The sequence below is a fragment of the Haliaeetus albicilla genome, chromosome 8 (assembly GCF_947461875.1).
Source record: "Haliaeetus albicilla chromosome 8, bHalAlb1.1, whole genome shotgun sequence".
Taxonomy (NCBI): Eukaryota; Metazoa; Chordata; class Aves; order Accipitriformes; family Accipitridae; genus Haliaeetus; species Haliaeetus albicilla.
This window is the reverse complement of record NC_091490.1, coordinates 1,301,048-1,308,525: the sequence shown is the minus strand read 5'-3', so window position 1 is coordinate 1,308,525 and position 7,478 is coordinate 1,301,048.

Sequence of the window (7,478 nt, the reverse complement as noted above, 5' to 3'; positions counted from 1 at the left end):
AGTGTTCGTGCCGATAGTGCTTTGAAAAATGTATTTTCATGGTAGCTGTTTGGTGTCGTTTCAGCAAAATGCAGCGAGTGCTCAAACCCGAGCTGAGTGGGAGGCGACGGCTGGCCCCGCTCTGGCAGCCGCCCAGAGGTGTAGGAGATGTTCTCCAGGTTCTCCGAGGAAGCTCCGTTCAACAACTCCGTCAGTGAATAACCAGGCGAGACCCACTGTAGTGCAGAAGCTCTGTGGGAGGGGAGGGTGTCCTTCACCATCGGTGGCACGTTTGACCTTTTTTTTTTTTGCTGATGGCAACTTTCCAGTGCTGCTTCATCTTCCCCTTCCTGCTGCCCATCAGAGAAAACCGTTGGCAAGGGCAACAGCCAGGACCGCTGGTGCTGATGCTCAGCAGCCCTGGGCAGCATCACCCTGCCGGCCAGCGCCCTCTGACTGGTCCAGGTCACAAATCTCAGCGAAACTCATCTGGCATGTTTTCTGGTTTGAGGTGAGGCCCAGGTTTAGCCCAAGCTGTGCCTGGCACAAAGCTGGAAAGACCGATGAGGGAGCTAAGCTATAAATCAGTTTAGTCATCAGTTTCTCATGACTAAAGATACCTGCCCTAGTCGAGGGGGTCCTGGGCTGCCACCAACGCAGAGGTGTGCTGATCTTCACTCCAACTTCCAACTCAACCCCTCTCTCTCTTCTCATGTGACAGTAAAGACACGTACAGAGCTGCGCTCCCTTTAGCTTTTCTAAGGGTTTTCATACTTTGTTCTCCAAAGAAAAGCTTTTTTTTTCTACATTTGTGAAGAAGCACACTTTTGTAGGGAGAAAGGAGTTGTCAAGCCTCTTGTTCAAAGCAGCTTAGTGGAAGAACTTCACATCGTCTTTCTGACACATTCAACTTTAACCTCTTCGGTCTGGTTTGCTGAACCCCAAGTAAACAGCTGTGAGTGGAAAACTTGCTCAAAAATCTGTGCTTTACAGTGAAAAATTGGCACACAGACTCCAGATGCACTTTATTAAATATTAAATACACTGAAATGAACCAGAAGAGCTTTCATGACATTGCTAGTGCTTCTGGCAAGCAAACACACCCCTTCCTTTGATGTGAGTCCTGGATCTGAGCTCCTCTCTGTCCTCTTCCCAGTGGAGCAAGGGCATGGTTTCAGAGCCAGGGAAATGCAGAACTGGTTTGCACAAGGATGCTTCGGAAACTGGAGATGTCTTCCCTTCCAAACACTCCCTGGCTGGCATCGGGCCAGTTGCTGCTCCAGCATTGCTGCTCCTTCCTGGCTGAGGACGAGACCTGCATGGGGACGTTTGCTGGCTCGTCTTCCCCGCTCCTGCCATACGGATTTGCTGGAGCCCCAGCTCCTGGCAGCCGCTTCTCCTACTTGATCCAGTGTTCCCATGGCTGTCCCAGCTGGGTAGCAGCAGGATGATGTCCAGCAGAGCAGGACAGCCCCTTCTGCTGCCATCACACCATGTGCACGGAGCCATGGCCCTGGGGACCCCTTGCCATGAGCACCGCCGTGATCCCCTCCTACACCCTTGGCTTTCCTCCATGCCAGCCTCCGGCATCCGAGCTCCCAACGCGCCAGGGAGACCCACCAGCTTCTGGGGTCTGAGACCCACCATGAAGTCTGTATCTCACACGCTCTGGGACATGCTCAGGCCACAGCAGCACTGCAGACTGCCGGGTCTTCTGAATTTCTGGAAGCTGAGACTGTCATATATTGTGTATCTTGGCAGGATATTTAGCAGAACATAACCTGGCTTGCTACCAGTGTGAAAAAACTGGGATTTTTTGATTTTTTTTTTTTTTTATTTTAAACAGCTTTCTACACTGCTTTCCATCACCAGTACTGTACACAGATCTTGCTGAACCAAATATTCTGTTGTTGATTTATAATGACAAAAACAATCTACTGGTGCTTAAAAATTAAGTTGAATCTCACCAGAACACATCTCTGGAATAGCTTTAAAACTATTCCCATGTCAACAGACTCTTCATGTCCCCTCCTCCATCCTGCATCTTGTAAAATCAGAAGAAATGACCTTCCAGCCTGGACAGAAGAAATAAACTCTAAAGGATATCTCAAGTTACTGAGTTTAAGTTAGACTATTTAATGGAGGTTAAAAGGTGTAGGGGGTGCTTCTATGAGATACTGTTGGAGTCCAATATTGATGTGATTGATTATTCGCCTGATGGTTTTTCGGTCCCTAATGTTGGGGAAGGACAGCTATCTGCCAGCTTGCTATTTTTGTGTGGCTGAGTGATCTTGAAAGACAGTCTTGCATTTCAAAACCCGGCATTTTCCAGCCCACGAGGACTGCGATCGCAGTCCGAGCACGGTGATGGAGTCAGATCTGTGAGATGGCGTCAGTGTCATGAAGTGAAGTGGAAAGGAAATGGGAGCAAATGAATTTGGAAATGACAATGTAGCTGCCATCAGTTGGTGGGGTTTTATTTATTCATTTATTTATTGAGTTTCCACTCTCTACCTGACCCAGACTGAAGTTAGGTTCATCAGACAATTCTGCTTTGACCAGGAGCTGAGGAAAACACAGACCTACAGATCAGTGGCTAGAAGATGTAGAGCTGACTTGATCTTCACCATATGCCACTATTAGTGTCCTTGTGCCGATGAAGTCCGAGCTCATCATCTTGGATGCATTCGAAGCACTGGGTGCATGTGCTAATCAGCATGCTGTGTATTCATCTCCCAAATTCGCCTTCTGCCGTCATCTCCCTCCAGCTCCTGTGTCCCTGGAGGTGCTCTCAGGCACCTGGTCTTGTGCTCCTGGGACTCTAGAGATGGTCTTTCATCTGTTTTCCTCTTTCTCTTGACCTCTCTGATCACAAAGATGTGGCACTCCACCAGCCAGCTCCTTTCATCCGAGTTTGACCTTGCATGCTGGGCATAGCTTTAAGATCTCTGAAGAAAAGCACATGTGCGTCTTGTTTCTTTCTGGCTTGAAAAAGCGTTGTAATGCTCCGTGCCCTCATTCCTGGGGAACTTCCAGCACTGTGACCCTGCCCTGCCAGTAGCCCCGTCCCTCCCCGGGCTGCTGGGCTGGGCTGGGCAAGGTGTCCAGGCGGATGGAGCACTAGTCGGGTTACGCATGCCCTAATTAATGTTTTTAGTCCCTTTTGTTGTTTTATTGCCTTTTCACTGGTGGCACAGATTCCTGCAAGCTTTAAGTCTGAGGGTGTAGCAGCTTTGGTTCAGATCGCTGCGGCAGTATTTTAACCCAAGCACCGTTATTTTGATTTCTGGGTAGTTTACTCTTTTTTGAAAATTGCTAAAAGCTTTCAAGAGCATTGCAGCTTCGGTTCCCCTTTCTACCCCCGCTCGCCTACCCACCATCCCAAATTCCCTTGCTGTGCTCGGCAGGACTGGGGCTCCCATGGCGAGCTGGAAGGCACCTCCTGGGAGATGCCGGCTCTGCATCTCCCCACGGACAATGCAGCAGATGAGATGGAGACACATTTGTAGCTGGGCTGCTTCTTGGAGATTGAGTAAAATGGAAAAAGGTAGTTTAAATAGGTAAATTTTTAACAGAAAGCAAAGAATGTCATATAGAGAGAAGATGGGGGAGAAATTGGATGAGATTATCCGAATGGAAAATTTTGAGCTGCTCTACCGTAATTGGTATTTATGAACTACAGGAGAGAGCGCTTGTTTGCTCATAGATCAGTGATGTTTGGTGTCATAGCAACTGGCTAACTGCTACATAATCAATACTCGTGGATGTAAATAAACGCATAGACGTGTGGGTAACTCGTTCCTGCTTGAGCTCTCTTCTTAGGTTTAAGTGCTATTGTGCAAAGAGGTAAATAAAACTGGATAAAAACAAATACACAGCATAATTGTGACAGGGAGTTAGAATTTTGTTACATCTGTTTATATTTCCATAGCTGTGGAACCTGCATGAATTGATGTTAGGCTGACATATTCACACGGCAACTCCCGACAGCTGTTTTTTAGAGTCTTTAATATTTTAAACTCTGAATGCACATTCAAAGTGCCCGTAGCCTCAGATGTGACCACAAACACTGGTGTTTGTGCTCTCTAATTTTAAAGGCAGCTGATTCAGAGCACGTGGAGCAGCGATGGGTGCCGGCCTGCTCCCCGCGGGCAGGGCTCAGGCACCCTGAGGAGTCCAAGCCCGATGGAGATGGTTTGGGTGTTGGTACCCAGGACCTGCCCACAGGAGAGCCCGTGGTGTGGGCAAACCCCCGTTCCCCCAGCCCATGGCGGGGGCGATCGGGACACACGGGTGCGAGCTGCATGGGTGAGCACCAGAGGCCCCAAATGTAATTAACCCCTTATTTAGCAGTGGCAATATCTGGATTTGGTATTTGCCCATGCACACTAGGGTAACTCCTTAACCTCAGGAGACTAATTTTAAACATTTATGGTCTGGTTCTGCAGCAATAAAACATGGCTAAAGCAGTCTGAGCTCTCTGGGGAAAAAAAAAAATTATGACTATTTCCTAAAAATTCTTTTTAAAAAAAATCATAAAATGGTGTTAAATTCTGTTAATTGCTTCGGATGTTAGAATGAAGGGTGGAAAGTCAGAGCGCCTAGTAACACTGCTACACTCCCTCCCCAATGCACCAAACATCTCTGGCTGGCCCAGGTTTCCGTATGGCAGTCACCGCTCGGACTCTGCTCCGTGGCAGAATGACCTCTCTCCTCTTTTCTTCAGCTGGTTGAACAGGAATGTTTCCTGTTAAACGGGTCCCTCCTCGCCGGGAAGCTCTTCCCCAGGGAGCTGCCTTCGCCGCCTGCAGCGAGTACCAAAGCCGCGGGATCCCTGTCCGGTCGGCTCCGGAAGAAACCTTGTGGGAAGCGGCGCAGCAGTGACACTGGAGAGTCTTGTGGTTTTCACGTTTCTTAAAAAGGAAGGGTGGTCCCAGGGAAACATTCCTCCACCCTTCTGCCATGGTAGTCCTCCATCCAATTAATCATCGTTGTGCTTGTTTCCAGACCCTTCCATGTCTGCTGCTTTGGAGGACCACAGTAGCAGCCCAGGTCAAGTTGTTCCTTGGGCTTTTGTACAAGCACTATGAATTTTCAGTATTTTCTACACATACCTTTAGTACGTGGAAATAACTGTCATGCTAGTTGTGCGTTCAGAAATTCTCACTGGAGCATCCGTGATGACACCTGGGTTTCTTCCCGCAGGGATCTCGGCCCCAGAAGGCGCTCAGCCAGGATGAGCGCTTCGGTGAGAGTACTCACTTCAAAGTTATCGCTCTTAATTTTATGTTAATTGCTTAAGACACAGCACCTCATTCTCGTCATGAGGGAAAGCAGCATCAAGGCACTTTTCACTGTCCTGCTCTCCAAACCAGGTGCTGCTGGCCATAGCGTAATATACTGCCCTCAGTATAGTACACTATGGCCTTTAAAATTCATATTTCTCGGGGCTAGTTGGCCAGATTGGCTCTCCTATTTATATCTTCATGGTTCAATTATTTTTATTTTTTTTTAAAAGAAGCAAACCTCGAGCCCAGCGTGGTAGTAATGGCCAATGCGCCTTTTGTCCCCGAGCAACTGCTGCGAGTGCCGTGCTGGTGGCTGAGCTGCTCGTTAAAGGCTGTCGGCCATGGCGTTAGAAGCACTGCTGCTGTTTGCAAGCGCTTTATGTTTGCACCAGTAGGATCACTCACACAGGATGAAAATTAGCTAAATTATGAGATGAAGCATCTGGATCCAGCTACTGCTCTGACTGATGCTGCCTCGGAACCGCAGCATTGCATCACAAATGCAAGGGAGAAGGCGGCGTGGTGTTAGAGCATCCATTTCATAGCAGAAGAGCTGCCAGATCACCTAATTACAGCCAGGCTTGTTTTCCGTAACCCAGGACCATGCTGTGCCAAAGCCATTGCTTTTTTTTCTGCACTTGTTAGTTTCCTAGCAAAAGACGTGGCAAGCAAGTGAAGGAAGAAGTGAGTCTTGCCTCGACCGTTTGAGATGATCTTTTGCGCTTCCAGGAGGGATTCAACGACTGTGACTGTCTGAAGGTGCAACATATCCTGCCCAAATTACAGCATATACTCCGATGTGGTGTGCGTATGGAGAATATGTGAGAAATCATTATTGTTTTTATAAGAAAGAATCTGCTAATTGACCCATTCTTGTTCTATTTCATATTTAGGCCTTACCTATAACCATATACATGTACATTTACATATACATCACTGAAATATTGGTATAGCAGAGCTACATGCCACTTAGCATTAACAAAAACGAACACTTATACTTTAAACTATTTTTTTTCCTGCAAAAAGCACTGACTAGTAGTATTCTTGTGCAGAGAGTATCTTGAAAACTTCCCCTGTTCAAAACAATTTCTTCCCTTTGAAGGGAAAGCTCCTGGTCGTGCAGAGCGGTCGTGCCGGGCAGCGCTTGTAGAAACGTTCTGGAGTCCTGCTCCTGCTCCTGCCCGTGACAGCCCTCACCGTCTCCCCCAAAACCCCTCGCCGTCCCTTGCCGCCTGGCAGGGCACGCCGGGTGCCGGGCAGCCCCGCAGGCTGTCGGGGCAGGGTCTGGTCCCCCCCGGCCCCTGGCTGCGGTTCCCCCGCAGCGGCAGGTTTGCCACGGGCACGCAGCCCCAGCCAGCCCCAGCTCCGTAATGAGTTTCCCCATGGCAGGAGCTGATTTTTTTTTCTTTTTTCTTCTCCCGTGCATCTTCACAAATAAATGTAGTGTACAGACAGGAGCAGCTGCTACCGAGGGTTGCTTCAAAGAGTCAGGGTGGATGGGCGTTACTGGGTTATTTATTGCTTGCATAGGCTAACAAGTTTGTTTGTGGGGAGTTAAGTTAGCAGCATTTCCAGGCTGTGGTTTAATGAGCAGAGGCACCGGGGTGCACAGCAAGTCTCTGAAAGCATAGAAAATAGGGTCCAGCAGGCGATTACCAGGTGTGGGCAGCCACCCCTCTCCTCCCGGGGCATGTGGGTGGGTGCTGGGGATGGAGAGCATCGGATGGTCCAATGCCAGTTACAAACACGATGGTTGTCGAAGGTGATGGTGCCCATGGGGTCAGTCACCCAGGTGGGACTGAGCCCCGTGGAGCAAAGGGAGCAGCAGCTCACATTCCCCCCCCTCTTCCCTAGAGAGAAACTTAATAAACTCATAAATAATGGCTCTTTCCTGGCCATGCACAGAGCAGCCCCTAACGCGAGGGGCAAGTTAGCGAAGCGATGAGCTTTTGAGAAAGGGAGGAGAGAAGCTCTGGGGAAGAGCTGGGTGCTGGTGGTGTAAACCTGGGTCTGCCGGCTTCTGCGGCGGGCAGGGTCCTCGCCTGGGGGTCCCGCACGGTGCTGCTCCGTTCCTCCTCTTAGTGCAGCGTTTCATTAACACATCAAAGCTTCTCTTGTACAGGAAAGGCCATTCCTTTCTGCACTGCGCAGGAAATGAATAGCTGTGTTTTGTAAAATACACTTCAGTTAATATTTAATGCTGTGTTTGAA